This window comes from Suncus etruscus, chromosome 7, assembly GCF_024139225.1.
Source record: "Suncus etruscus isolate mSunEtr1 chromosome 7, mSunEtr1.pri.cur, whole genome shotgun sequence".
Taxonomy (NCBI): Eukaryota; Metazoa; Chordata; class Mammalia; order Eulipotyphla; family Soricidae; genus Suncus; species Suncus etruscus.
The window spans coordinates 111,892,046-111,908,380 of NC_064854.1; the positions used below are offsets into that span (position 1 = coordinate 111,892,046).

At 34.3% G+C, this 16,335-nt stretch overlaps 1 non-coding gene across 1 annotated transcript; it reads right to left on the reverse strand.

The window, feature by feature from the left end:
- Positions 1-772: 772 nt before the first annotated feature.
- On the reverse strand, positions 773-970 carry LOC126014914 (U2 spliceosomal RNA). Its single transcript, XR_007497862.1, has one exon. It is a non-coding gene; the product is annotated as a U2 spliceosomal RNA (small nuclear RNA).
- Between the last annotated feature and the right edge of the window lie 15,365 nt (positions 971-16,335).

The window sequence follows — 16,335 nt, forward strand, 5'->3', positions numbered from 1 at the left end:
GCATTAAACATTTGCATACCCCGAACGGAACTTCTTGGGGTATGTGAATGTTTAATGCGATTTTTTTCTTACTAATGCGATTTTTATTGCGATTATTCGGTAAGCGAATAATCGCGAATACTGCGATATTTGTGGGCCACAAAATGTTGTACGGAGGGCCACGAGTTTGAGACCCCTGATTTATATCCTCCTGATTTAAAAAAAATCTTATGGGATAGAATGTGATCTATTTTGAAGAATAACTCATGTGCAATAGAGAAGAATTTATATCCAGTTTTTCTGAGATGGAGAGCCCTATATTTACTAGGCCAATTTCTTCCATTTCTCTTTTCAGAGCTTACATATTCTTGTTAGGTTTCAGCCTGGTTGACCTATCAAAGGTCATGGGGCATTATTGACATCCCCCTCTATTACTGTGTTGCAATTGATATCTTCCATTCAAGTTTGTCAGCAGTTGTTTTAATTATTTTGCTGGTCCCTCATTGGGTGTGTATATGTATAGGAGTGTGATATATTTCTATTGGACATACCCCTTGATTATTAAAAATGTGCATCTATGTTCCTTATAACTTTTTAAAATCTAAAATCTGTATCATCTGCATAGGATAGCCACTCCAGTCTTTCTAAGGGAGTTCTTTAATATTTAATATTGTCCTCTAATATTTTACTTCAAGTCGATGTTTGTTCTGACTAGTCAGATGTGTTTGTTGTAGACAGCAGAATGTTGGATTCAGTTTTCATTTCCAGTTTTTTACTTCGTGTTTCTTTTTTTTTTTTTATTTCCATTCCCGGAGGTACTGCAATATCAGGTCGATGTGCAGAGTGGATGGTGGATGGAGCAAGCTCCTCTTCCGACTCCCAGCTCCAAAATTTCATTTAATATATTGTCCTCGGATAGAGGACATATCAGATATTGAACTGATAAGAACAGATACTACACTTGATCTTAGCCAAAAGGCCAAGAAGCGATTACTTCATGTTTCTTTTTTTTTTTTTTTTTTGGTTTTTGGGCCACACCCTGTGATGCTCAGGGGTTACTCCTGGCTATGCGCTCAGAAGTTGCTCCTGGCTTCTTGGGGGACCATATGGGACGCCGGGGGATCGAACCGCGGTCCGTCCTAGGCTAGCGCAGGCAAGGCAGGCACCTTACCTCCAGCGCCACCGCCCGGCCCCAACTTCATGTTTCTTAACTGGTGCACTTAGTCCATTGACTTTAAGAGAAATTATTGCCATGGTATTTAGTATCATCATGTATTAGGAGTTCTATGTGTCTGTTGGTCTGTCTTGTCTTAAAGTAGATCTTTCAGTTCATCCTTTAAGGCTGATTTTGAATTTGAAAACTTTATGAGTTGATGATATTTATCCATGAAATTATGTAACCTTTCTTCAAACCTGAATGTAAGTCTGGCTGGGTAAAGTATGATTGGAGATCATTCATTTCCTTGCTTTTTGTCCCTATATTCCACCACTGCCCTTGGGCCTTAAGGGTTTCTTGTGACAAATCTGCTATAAATCTTACATATGCTCCTTTAATACAATTTACCTTTTTGATCATGCTGCATTCAGTATCCCATCACTATCTGTGGGGTTTGTCCTTGTGACTAGGACGTGCCTTGTGTGCTTTTTTTAAATTTATTTTTGTTTAATCTCTAGGATGCAGAAATTTGTTGCATGCAGTCTTTTGCTCTGGGAGTTCCTCTGCAATAATGTCCTTGACTGTTGAAACTTCATGTTCTTTTTTCCTGTGTCTCCGGTCTCCAATGATTCTTATGTTGTGTCTGTTTATCTTATCAAAGATTTCTATTTTCATCTGTTCACATTCTTTCAGGACTTTTCTTATTACCTGATCATTTGTTTTAAGGCTTTATTCCAACCTTTTTTGTTGTATGGAGTTGTTATGCATCTCATCTTCCAACTCACTGATTTTGTTTCTGCTGCTGTTACTCTGTTGGGTAGGTTTTCATTTCAACTACGAAGTTTTTCAGTGCTGTTATTTTAATTTGAAGTTTTCACTTTTCTACTTTCATATCATCTAATTCTTATTTGTGACATGTTCAGTTTGTTCCATGCTTTCTTTGAGTTCTATAAACATCCTCTATGTTTCTTGTCTAAAATTCTTATGTGAGAGGCTAAATAGGTCGTTGGTAATTTTGAGGTCACCAGAGCTACCATGTTCATTCTTTAGGTATAGTGGAGGCCTATATTGTCTGCTCTTCATCAAGTTTGCAGTGTGGTTTTTTTCTACCTCCGATGCTCGGGTTTATTGAGTAGGAGGAGTGTGTGACTGTGAGGAGAATGGAGTGGGTCTTTCTCTCTGTGTCCTCTAAACATTAATGCCATAGCCACTGCTGCTGTCACAGAGAAGTAGGCTCCCAGACTTGTTTTCTAGATACTTTATAAACCCCTACTTTAAATAAGAGCCATACATTTGTGTTTTATTTTTATTTAAATCAACTCACAGTTCTATAATTATTTATTAGTTATATTATAATAAGGATTAGTTTTCATATACTAAAATTACATTTGAAATGCTCATAAATGGCCCAATGTATAATAGAGTATGTATGTGTGACTTTCTGTTTTCAGTTCTATTAGTTTATCTATTCTATTCAGCAAAACTCCAAAACTCCAAATTAATATTTGAACTTTTAAAGTATATTAATATAACATGGATGCTTATTTGCAATGCAACCTGACGAGTGTTTTTGACCTCTGGGTCACTGATTGATAAATTTGAGTCATAATTTTTAAGTAGATTTAAAGTAATGAATATGGGACTCAGAAAATACCTCAGAGTCCAGTGGAGCATGCTTTGCAAATATAAGGACTCAAGTTTAATTTCTGGTGCCATATAGCCCTTTGAGAACAGCTGGATGTCCCCTCATGGCCTCCAGTAGTGCTGAGCTTGAGTGGTACCATATTGCTAAATAGCAATACTGACTAAAAATTGCCAGGAATGTCTCCTTGGGATCACCTTTAAAAAACAAAGAAAGGGGGCTGAAGAGATAGCATGGAGGTAAGGTGTTTGCCTTTCATACAGAAGGTCATCGGTTCAAATCTTGGCATCCCACGTGGTTCCCCCCTCTCCCCCCCCCCCCCCCCGTGCCTGCCTGAAACTATTTCTGAGCAGATAGCCTGGAGTAACCCCTGAGCATTTCCGGGTGTGGCCCAAAAACAAAAACACAAAAAAAGTTGTTATTGTAATGGTGACATTGCAAGTAAGCATGTTTGATAACCTGGAAGTCAAGTTTGTGTATATTACTATTGCACAGTGTTCTACTGTGCTGTGCCAGGGACCATAGAGATGCAGATATAAGTTGTGTACAGTTTCTGAGCTCAATAAAAATCCCAGTTTCTGTGTAAATTTTGTAGCACAGAATAACTAAAACACAATTGATAAGATAGTAAATAGTTTTAAGTGGAACAGAACAATTGGTTAAATCTATATATCAGAAAAGCTAAAAGAAAAAAGATGAGGAAGAAAATCTTGAATATGTAAGATTTAAAGACACAAATAGAATGAAGGAGGGTCCAGAGAGAATGAACATAAATAAATTCAAAATTGGGAAAACGGAAATCTTCATGTGAATATATTAAAGTTGTCATTGTAATGAAATGAAATAAAATGAAATGGCTGAATTTGCAGTACCAAGAATAACCCCAATAAAATAAAAAAGGCTGAATGTGAGTCCCAGATATGTTTTCTATCTGAACATTGGCATGTCTCTTTATCTTACTGAGAATTTGTCACCTTATCATTTGAATATAGAAAATAACACTGTCATAGTATGTTTGTTAAGATCAAGTGAACTAAAATATTCATTAAGTGCTAATATTCTTCTGCAATATATTTTTCTTATATAAATCATTGTATCCTCAAAGAAAGTGAAAGGATTTATTAATAAGTTTGTAGCTCTTAAATATTAATCCTGTATGTCCATGATGATGATATCAAAGTAAAGATGTTTGCTCTGCCTAGACAAGAAGTATTACTTTATGTTTTCTTAGGAAAAAATTATGAGCAGAAATAAACATCTCATGCCATCTAAGTTTTATGGTCATTTAGTATACTTTGTTATAGCAGTAAAAATCTGTTGTAATGTGCAGAAATGTTTTGTTATTTGGTGTAAAAATTAAAAGGTATATGAACTTGCCTTCTGTTTCTAGTAAGTCAACAACAGATATTTATTTTGCCCTTGAAATATTGCTAATACATCTACTTTTCATCATCACTGCTACTACTAACTTCGCAGTTATATTTTGAAACTTCCCATGCAGTCTGAAATTACTGTGCCCTTCCTGCCATCTACTAATTTACTTCAGTTTTGAAAATTGTGAACCCAATTTTGTTGAAAGAGAGTTGAAATGAATTAATATTACATGAACATACACTTAATTTCACATACTCAAATAATGTGTACTAACAGTCAACCACAACATAACAATAACCATAATACAAAAAATAATTGGTAAATACTAGAGAACATTCTTTAGTCACTACGTTTAGAAATGTATGTACTTTAGTTATATCTTCTTACGAAATCATTCATAACATGGTGTTATCATTGTCCCCATTACACAGATATGGGAAGGAGCATCTCAATATTTTATAACTTGACCAATATATGACAACAGGAAATTTGGAGAGCCAGTCTATTTATGTAAACTCTCACATAATTATACATATGAAAGCACTGAGTACCAAACACTTATTCAATGAGTTGCAAATACTAAGGATAAACTTGAGTACATAACCACATGTAGGCAGAAACCCAGGATTTTCCTCAAGTAGAAAATAAATACATTTGGTTAGAGAGGGAGGAGAAGAGATTAGGAGTGAATAAATGGATTTTTTTCTCAGACACATAGGGGAAAACTGCACTAAATTCGTAAGCCTTTATATTTTCTACAGCTGAAAAATTTGTGGAGTAATTAAAGCCAGACTTGTAGCAAAACTCCCAAGATAGATATTGCATTTTCTATGAGTGCTTTTCACTTCTTTCTCAGAGCAAACAGCTTTGCATTTTCTAGGAAGCCTGAAACACTTTTTTGTTCTCTTTGGGCAAGTGTAGAAACATAAATATCTTCACTATCACTATCAACATTCTATTCTGGCAGGCCTGTGTTCTGCTCCTTATTTTCACTCACCATAAATTTTAACTCCAAAATATAATAAGGTGCATAGAATGGATTTCTACTTGTTGGAATAGTAAGTTGGCTAGTGGAGGGAGAAAATATGATGAGTGAATTGATCTAGTTCTAAAAAATTGAAAAACAAAATAAGCCTGACTTGATTGTAGATTTTGCTTTTCTGTCACATCCCACATTGAACTCAAAAGAAAAGTCTGACTTCAAATGTATGATATATCCAAATATAACCACTTGTCAACCCTTCCACTGCTATTGTCAGCTAATTATCTTTAATTAAACTGTGTAATTATTGTAATCAGTAATTTAGTCTTCCTAACTCCAAAACATGGGCAGACTGATGTCTTGATAGCAAGAGATTAAGTAATTCTTCTCATAGATACATTCATAATACCCAACTCACTCTTAGAAAATCCAAAGTTTTGGGGCCCGGAGAGGTGGCACAGCAGTAGGGCATTTGCCTTGCATGTGGCTGACCTAGGACAGACCTCAGTTCCATCTCCTGGCATCCCATATGGCCCCCCAAGCCAGAAGTGATTTTTGAGTGCATAGCCAGGAGTAATCACTAAGTGTTACCTGGTGTGGCCCAAAAATTAAAAACAAAACAAAACAAAAAATAAAATCCAAAATTTTTATGGACCCCATTATTTCTCAGAAGCTGTGCTGGCCCTATTTTCTCACTCAAACTAAACATTTACAGTTTTGCTGTCTCTATAGAATACCCATTTGCTTTCACCTGGAAGCCCTCACTTAACCTCAAAGATCCTTCTTCATTTTATTTGTCTCTACTCAATAAACTGTGTCATATAAATTTCCTATGATCACAATATTTAAACACTGTAAACCTCTGCACAACTTATTATTTTGCTTTACCTTGTTTAATAGCATATGTCACCTTCAAAAATAGCATACAACATGCTTATTTGTTTATTAACCTTCTTACTGTACAAGCTATAAATTTATGAGACCATAGATATCTTTTCCTTCAGTTGATTGGATATAAGCTCATATATTTTTAAATACTATTTTATTTAAAAACCTTGATTACAAACATGATTGTGGTTGGGTTTCTGTCATGTAAAGAACACACCTCATAACCAGTGCAACATTCCCATCACCAATGTCCCAAATCTCCCTCCTCCCCACCCCACCTGTAGGGAGCCAGATTCTCCCTCACAGCCTTAGCATAAGCACAGCCATCTTGTAGCAAACTGCCATTTTCTAATAGGCCTGTCCTTTAATTAAGCTATACATTGTGTACGTGCCAACTGGCCATGAGTTGAGGCAGATCAAAAGAAACATAAGGTCACACTCTTCTGGCTCAGGAAACTCAGATCTATAGATAGAGCATTTGGTGTGATAATAGGATGTTCCTCAAGACACTTCTATCAAATTAACAGGCACATGCCAAACCTTTTGAACTGCATGCTTGACAAATGCATGCTTGACAAATGTTTGCATTGTCCCCTCCTCCCTTTGTGTAAAAACTATATAAGTCATGGCATTTCAAAAATAAATTGACACCATAATCAGAATCCTTGGTGGTCCCCTTTTTTCCACCCATTTTTTTTTCAGGTGCAGATCCTTTCCACGATCACGAATAAACTGAAGCTGCAGGCCAGCACACCACCCCCGCCTATACTCTAGACAGCCTTTCTATTTCCCTCCTACCTTCTCATTGTTAGGAAAGTTCTCAATGTAGTTATTTCTCTAACTAAACTCATTACTCTTTGCGGTGAGCTTCATGAGGTGAGCTGGAACTTCCAGACCTCCTCTCTTTTGTCTCTAAAAATTATTGCAAGAATGTCTTTCATTTTTCTTAAAACCCATAGATGAGTGAGACAATTCTGCATCTTTCTCTCTTTCTCCCTGACTAATTTCACTCAGCATAATAGATTCCATGTACATCCATGTATAGGAAAATTTTATGACTTCATCTCTCCTGATGGCTGCATAATATTTCATTGTGTATGTGTACCACAGTTTCTTTAGCCATTTATCTGTTGAAGGGCATCTTGGTTTTTTCCAGAGTCTTGCTATGGTAAATAGTACTGCAATGAATATAAGAGTAAGGAGGGGATTATTGTATTGTATTTTTGTGTTCCTAGGGTATATTCCTAGGAGTGGTATAGCTGGATCGTATGGGAGCTCAATTTCCAGTTTTTGGAGCAATCTCCATATTGCTTTCTATAAAGGTTTTACTAGATGCCATTCCCCCCAGCAGTGAATATTGCATGTGTTCCCAGTAAATTGCATTGAATAAAGGAATGGGTTTTAGAAGAAAATAAATATGTTTGATGATTAAGAACATAAAGCATAAAATGAGAATTTCTGGTTCAAATTTCTTGCTCCAGTTCTTAATAGTTTGGAACCATTTATTTTATCACTATAAACTTCAGTTTCTAATTTTATTTTTAAAAAAGTATAATAGGTGGCTGGACCCATAGCACAGTGGTAAGGCATTTACCTTGCACATGGCCAACAAAGATGGACCCTGGTTCAAATCCCGGCATCCCATATGGCCCCTGAGACAACTATGAGTGACTTTTGAGTGCACAGCCAGGAGAAACTCCTGAGTGCCACCAGGTGTGACCCAAAAACCAAAATAAAAAGTATAATATATAGAATATGACTTGTGGAAAGACTCATAGAATATTAATCTCATCAAAACTTACTAAATTCTCAATAGGTATTGTCATTATACAGTTAAAATCAGTCTTTACAATGAGATATTATCTTACACAAGTGAAGATAGCACATATAGAAATATTGTAAAAAGTTTGTGTTGGCAGAGAAGTGGTGGAAATGCTGCCTGGCCTATCCCCTATTGAAAACAATATGAAGGATTCTCAGTAAAGTAAGAATTCATCTGCTATATGACCCAGCGATCCTATTTTTGGGTATATATTTATAGAACAAAAAACATTTATTAAAAAAATGTATGCATGCCACTATTTATTGCAGTACTCAATTCAATAACTAAGAGTTGGCATAAACCTAGATGTCCAACAACAGATGAGTGGATTATAAAGATGTGTATACATATATACATTGGAATATTACATGGCTATAAGAAATATTGCAATCATGCAATTTGTTGAAACATAAATGTAACTTAAAGATACTATGTTAAATAAAGTAAGCCAGAAGAAGAATAAATACAGAATATCACACTTAAATGTGGTATTTAGTATAACTGCATGAAGAATGCAATGATTTAAATAGGGCTTGTTGAAAGCACTCTAGGACCCAGAGTACAGCAATGAGAAGGATGAAATTGAGTGGAGGAGGAGAAACACAAAAATGAAGGGATGGGTGACAGGAGCCAAAATACTCTTAGGAGTATTAGACAGAACTAAATATTCACAGTCAACAACAATGATATTATAAGACCCAAACCATAACAATGAAAATAAAGCATGATTCTATTATGCTGGCAGACTGGGGGGCATGGCTGGTGGCATGGGAGGGACTCTGGGCACATTGGTAGAGGGAGATTGACACTATGATGGGGTTGGCCCTAAAATATTGTCAATATAAAATCCAAATATAAATAATTGTGTAAGCCATAATTGTTTAAATAATTATTTAAAAATATTCAGGTTTTGTGGATCAGAGTGATAGTACAGTGGGTAGGGCATTTGTCTTGCACATGGCCAACCAGTTTTTGAACCCAGACAACTCATCTGGTCCCCTAAGCCTATCAGGAGTAATTTCTGAACACAGAGCCAGGATTAACCCCTGAAACTACTGGGTGTGGAACCAAAACCAAAGAATCAGTATTTACAAGTTGTTTTCTTTCTCCTCAAAAGGCCTTGTGTGGAATGGTTGTCTCTTCAGTAATGTATGCTACCTCCTTCTTGTACAGGCTCATTATCTAAGAGACCTTTAGTAGTCCTTTGTGAAAGAAGTTCGTATATGTTCTCTTGCTGTCCCCAGTATTAGGAACCAAATTAGCATCTTGGATACTTTGGAAAAGCCCCAGAACCTGGTGGCCATATGTACAGTGGTCAAGTTATCATGTCCATCTACAACAACTTTCAAAAAGATCATGCAACTGAGATTTTGCACTGGCTAAATTCAAGTTATTTTACCAGCAGAAGATCTATCATCCACAAAACAGGGATTTAACAAGTTTATACGGAAAGTTTATACAAGTTTGATAGGTTTGAATAAAATGTGGCTGAAAGCAACTGATCCCATATGACTATGAGATCTAATATATACATATATATATATATATATATATATATATACATTCAAAAAGCTCTGCACAAATGGTGAGTACTGCATTCCTAAGAAACTCAGAATTCTGCTAAGTCCCTGTTTCCCACTTCTGCCCTACCCACGACGTTGCAATAAATCCTATTTCCCTTCCAAGGTAAATATATAAAAAATATTTGAAACTGTTTTTAAATTGTTGAAGGGTCATACCTAGAAGTGCTCAGAAATTCAGTGTCATTCCTTAAAATGTTTGTAGGACACCAATATCACACGCAACAAGGCTGACAGGAGGATATGTAGTGGTTGGGATCAAACAATGATCATAGTCATGTTAAGAACTGCATGTTAAGAACATGGGTAGAGACTGCCTGTTGATTGGGGCAATGGAATGACAGGATCATGTTATTATCTAGAATATAGGCTGGATATAATATATTGGAGATAATTACTGACAACTATTGACCATGTGATGGGCATAGATATGTGTGTGAACAGAAAAGAAAGGCATTTTTATAATAAATTTACTAAACTCATAAATTTATAACAAGTCATGCCTTTGTGGAGAAGAAATCATTTCCAAATCCTAATCTCTTCTTGTTCAGTTGTCATGTAATATTTATTACATTAAACTTGAGAAATGTAATGCAGATCACATTCTTGCTAATTTATTGTTTCCCCAAAGAGATATTTTCCCCTCATCACTTCTGATTGATTTTGTGAATCCCTAAAATCCTCTAACCCATACTCTCAGATTCCTCTGATCCCTCTCTCTCTGAAAAGCTGATTTGTAATTATTTGTAAACACTTACATTAATTTGTAAGATACACATTTGTAGACCAACTTATAACAGATCCTTGCTTTATTCATAATTTTGCTTTGAATAATAAATTATTTTTAAATAGAGACATACTCACTGGTAGATGTACTCATCAGAATATAGCTCAGACATATTCCCACAAAGTTTTCACTTAAAATTAAAACTGTCCTTAAGCCACCTACCTACTGCTTAGTGATTAAGTGTCTGATTGAACAGTCTCTCAAGTGCATATGTGGAAACCACCCTACAAGTAGACCAAATAGGCAATTTTAGAAGCTGTAATTTTAGGACTATGGAAAATACATTCATCTGGCTGTTCTGTGATCAGTGAAATTGACAGCACACAGACTTTAATTACATAATTAAAACTTGAATTGCAAATACCTCTGTTGGCTTTAACACAGAGATTTGCATTCATGTTAATGATGTAATTAAGTAGGAAGATAATAGACATTATCTACCTATCATCTATTTCATCATGTATTCTGAGCACCTATGTGCTAAATTTTTCATGTCCTTTGCCCCTTTAAAAATGTCTCCTTTTGGGGTGGGGTCAAAAAATGTCCCCTTTCAATATTCCCTTTTTATTTTTAATGAACTAAAGTAGTTTTATTTATTTATTCTGGTTTTGGGGGTACACCTGGAAGAGCTCAAAGTTTACTCCTGACTGCACTCAGTAATAACTCCTGATAAGTCCAGGAACTATAGGTTTGCTTGCAATTGAACTTGGGCCATGCACATTTATAAGATAAGTGCTGTACCTGCTCCTAAAGTAGTTTTAGTTAGAGAAATTTTCTAGAGAAATATAAAGGAATATAAATAGAAAGATGTATTAAAAAGAGAACAGGGACTTCTCTGAAGAAAAAGCCAATATATATATATATATATATATATATATATATATATATATATATACACACTCACACACACTCACACACACATATATATTATATATATATTAAAAAATATATATATAAATGAAACTCATTCTCTACCCTGAGAATTGCCTGCATCTTAACCAGATGAAGGTATCCTCAGGGTAGAGAATGAGTTCCATTTTTATTTATTTTTCTCCATGACATCATAATATTTTCCCCAAACTTTAATTCATACTTCTCATTAATTGGATCAAGAGAGAAAATGGGTCCAATACCTATTCCTTCACCAGTGCACACTACCTCCACCAATATTCCCAGTTTCCCTCTCAATAAAAAGACTTTATGCATCTCACTCCATCAATCTCTATGCTTTTAACCTTGGTCTTTCGTGATGGGTACTGTTGTAACATGGAGGTATGTGGTTTTTGTTTTTATGTATCTGTGACCATAAAAACCCTGCCTTCAAGACCACTGCTTCTATGGTTGCTATATTGACCTATCAAATCCATCCTGTATTTTATTTTTATTTTATTTGGCTTTGAGGATCACACCCAATGGTATTCAAAGCTTACTCCTTACACATGTTAAGGAATAATTCCTGGTGGTACTTGGTGGACATATGTAGTGTTGGGGATTGACAGCAGATTGACCATGTGTAAAGCAAGCACACTACCAACTGTACTATGTTCATCTTTAAGATTCAATTCATATGTCAACTGAGTCAACTCTAAACACTACAATAAACAAAAATATAGTCCACAGAATACCTACCAGTAACAAGAAAAAAAGCTATAAACATAATATGTATTAATATATTCTTAGTGCCCAGTTATTTTTTTTCCTTAGTTCCAAGCTGTTACCTAAGCTTCTGACTTAAGATGAATGTTCTTTATTTGCCAGCCCAGTGCAAGGACATGCTGAGTATCCATTTACAATTTCTATAGTGAAAGGTTGGAGATTGAAAATTAATGGGACATTTTAATGTCCAGAAAAGGATTGTTTTCTAGTGGAAGTGAAACAATACATGAGATAGCAACTCTAAGACTATCTTAGCTCCACATAGCTCTAAAACATTTCCAGAAAGGTGAAATTTACACTCAATTTTGATGAATGGGTAGATATTTTATCTGAAAATTGATAAGATTGAGAATGATAAACATTGTTTCTTGACCAAGTGTGAGGAGTATATTGAGTTGGCTTTTAGAAACACAATAAACTGTGTTTCTGTGGTTTTGTAATTTACTTTAGTTTATATTTCTCTATATGACATTCTACTTAGCAAATTGTAAGTCTTGAGCAGAAGATCAGAGTTGCAGGCTGCCAGTCTCAGGAGAAAAATTATCTTTTGAGCTTGAGAAGTTAAAGGGATGGAGGCAGATCCTGCCAACTTTGAAGAAGTCAAACTCTAGTTCACAGTTCTGAGAGTGGGTGTAGTACAAGCAGGTGGGAATGAAACACAGTAATTTCCATGTGTTTGGCCCTTAAATGCCTTTGCACTATTACCAACAGACAAATAACCAATCAAATTTAATTTTTACCAGTAGACTTTCATTACATTATGACACAGTACATTTTGGGATGTCCAATCCAAATAACAAGGGTGGAGTCCAATGGGTATCATTCTCAAGATGCCAACTATTAAACTTATCAGAATTTTGTGGCAATCCAGGGTCTTGATTCTCACTGATACTCACTATTTCCAAATTCCAAAAGCTTTCAAAAGGGACCACTCTTTAAAAACTTCAAACACTCAATTACTTCCAGATTTATTTACTTTTTTTCAGAGCCAACTGTACTAATTTCCAAAGGAAATTGAGAATCTGAAAAGACTCAATTATTCTAAAGCACTCTGCAAGGGAAGCAGACAATTAATAGGGCTTCTGTGTTTGACATTAGTCACAAAGACAGCCATCCCAAAAAAAAAAAAAAAAAAACATAAGTCCAACTGTGTCAAAACTTCTAGGAAGTCTTTTTTTCATTTGAATAAAATTAAGTCACCCCAACTTAATCAACCCCTTCTGTTAGACGAAAATAAACTAAAATACCTCTCATATAAAGCCCTAATTAGCACCCAAGTTCTTTGTTAATGCACTTGCAGAGTTATTGCCTTATTTTCTAAAGGTTCAAAATAATAACTATATTTATCTTCTGTGAGGAGTTCAGCAGTTTTTATAATTAATACTCAGGTTAGAGCTATTTCATGTATATTACCACCAAGAAGGTTAAAAACTTTCTCCAATTTGTTGATACCATTAGAATTCAAGGATTCTGTAAGTAAAATTACTCAATATATTGCTGTAATAGTATTACATTATTACACTATTTTATGCAATAATATTATAATACTATATTAATTTATTATATTATATTGATATTATAGTATATTTCTATCATATGACATATAATATGTAGAAATTCTAATTCATTTTATATACGTAGACCATTTGCTTTCTTTTCAAATTTAGTCTCTTCAGTCCCGAGCACATCACATATAATAATTAGATGTCATTTACCTTACCAAGAATTTTAAATACATTATATAAGCTATCTTAAATTATATATATAATTTTAATTCAATATAATATATACTTTTAATTGAATATATAATCTTAACTAAATTATTAAGCTATTATGTAAGTTATTATATATTTTAACTATTATATATACATACATATATATATATAAATATTTATAAATGTTAGGGGTGGGTGGAAGAGAAAGAAGGAATGAAGAACAGGACAACTAAAGTCAGACAGCCTGAATTCAAAACTTTACCCCTGCCCTTTGTCAATGGTGTATCTTTGTCAAGTCCTTTTTCATACATTTGTATTGTATTTTTCTTCTAAAAATAATGACAAGAAGATCTAAGTATCCAATCCCATAAAAATTACTCTGAGAATTGAATAAAATTTTAAACAGTGCCTGACCCTGGATAAATACTGGTAATGAAGAAAAATTAAATATAATGATTGATTATTCTGTTCTATCTAATTGATCTATTTATTTAGATATAATCTAAAATTTTGAGAACTAAGAGGTATATATCATGCAAAAGTTGGTTTGACCTTTTATATTTGACTTTTTAATTTTTATTTGACGTTTTTGTATTTTTTGACTGTATTTATTATTTGCCAGATTCATTTCTAACCAAAGAAAATTCAATTTCCACAGTCTTGGAAAATGCTATCATTATACCTTCCATATAAATGTGGCTGAAGTTGTTTAGGATACAACTGGAACAAACAAAATGTGATAGTGAAACCAATGAATTGTTATGACAAATCTGTTGGAACATCACTTAACTTCTAATGCTCTTCATCTAAACTGGTAAAATTTTTAAATATGATCTTCACAAAATAGAAATTGAGCTTTTACACTTATAACAGGCCAATTCCACAACTGTGAATATATCCCAAGTACCCCAAAAGTACAGTACAGAAAAGGCCTCTGCATTTTGATGTTCATTGAAGCACTAGTCATAAAACCTGAAAATGACTCAAGTACGCCAGAACAGATGACTGGATAAATAAACTACGGTACATTTAAAAAATGGAATACTTCTCTGCAATAGAAAAGATAAAGCCTTGCAATTAATGGTATGTGGTTAAATTAGGATATTTATCTTATTGAGTGAAAAGAGAGTGGTACAGACCAAGAATGATCTCTCATATGTGGGATATAAAGAAACTTGATGAGACTAAAAGACCCAAAGGAATTAGAAATGAAGATAAGAAGAACTGGCCTTCAGTAAGAAACTTGCTTCTAGGGTTGGGGTAGTGAGGTCTAATAAGGAAAAGCCATATGAGAACAATGATGGAGGGGAAAGTGCCTGTCATAGGAGTAGGCTGGGGTGGGCAGAATGGAAAGTGGGTACATTGGTGGATGGAAGTAGAGCTGGTGAAGGGATTGGTGTTAGCATATTGTACACCTGATACTTATAATGTATAACTTTATAAGTCTTCATGTCAGAGTTTTTCACTAAAAAATTAAAATGATAATAAGAACTCTGAGGTTATGAGAGGTCATGTAATCATCAGCTCACCAGCTAGAGAGTAGCTGAGATGGGTTTTAAATTCTTTTTTCTGAATGAAGCAGCTCTTTTATTTTCACTTTTGTAGCACATTAAATTATCTCGGGTAGCTCCTAAAACTACCAATAATCTAAACCCATTTAAAATAGTTAAATTACAGCCTACAAATGTTGCAGGAAAACAGGGGCCCATTTAATCTATAAAGCTTTCCAGGGGGTTCTAATGTGCATTCAAGGCTGAGAAACACCTAGATTCTTCTACTTCTCTAAAATGTGCAAAAGATTCACTCAAAGCTATAATGTTCACATGATATATTTCATTAAAGTAGCATAGATTAAGATGCACTGCATCATTCATTTAATGTACTCATGTTTGCTTCTTACAAAGTATTCAAATTAGAGAATTCTATATCCTTCAAAATGCTTATATATGATAGACCATTCAAATTTCTGGTGATTTGTTTTCACTTGGGAAGTGTTTTAGAGAACTTGTATTGTTGGTAATAAGTGATATACTTTTTAAAACAAATGATCCCCTCAAAGGCTTCTTTTTGATTTATTTATTTCTCCCAGCATGATAGATTTGATATACTTCCTTATCAGTTTATCAATAATTTACTTCTTATAAATGCTAAGCAGAATCTTGGTATATAGAAATTATCTCTATGAGTTTAGGCACATGAAAGTTTAAAAATCACTGAATTCATTGTTTTTTTTAAGCACAGGAAATGCTTAATGCATTTCTTGCTCTTTCTAAATTTTGGCCCATAAAATACATTTATATGAATTGATAAATTTTATGTTTACAATACATAGATTTTATATTTATAGTTATGTTCCCAAACCAAACATTCATGGGAGAATTTTCATAATTTAAAATAAATAGTAATTTGAGCCAAGAGAGTGAGCATTTTGACACAACACGAGTGATTCATTTGGGTTGAGGACCAGAAATCATATGAATAGCATTATACTTGTACACCTATATTAATTGCAGTGCTATTTACAATAGCCAGAATCTGGAAGTTACCTAGATGCCTGACAAGAGATAAGTGGCTAAAGAAACTGTGGTATATTACACAATGGAATACTATTCAGCCATCAGAAATAAATGAAGTCATAAAATTTTTCTATACATGGATGATCATGGAAACCATTATGCTGAGTGAAATCAGTTACAGGGAGAGAGATAGACACAGAATAGTCTCACTCACCTATGAGTTTTAAGAAAAATAATA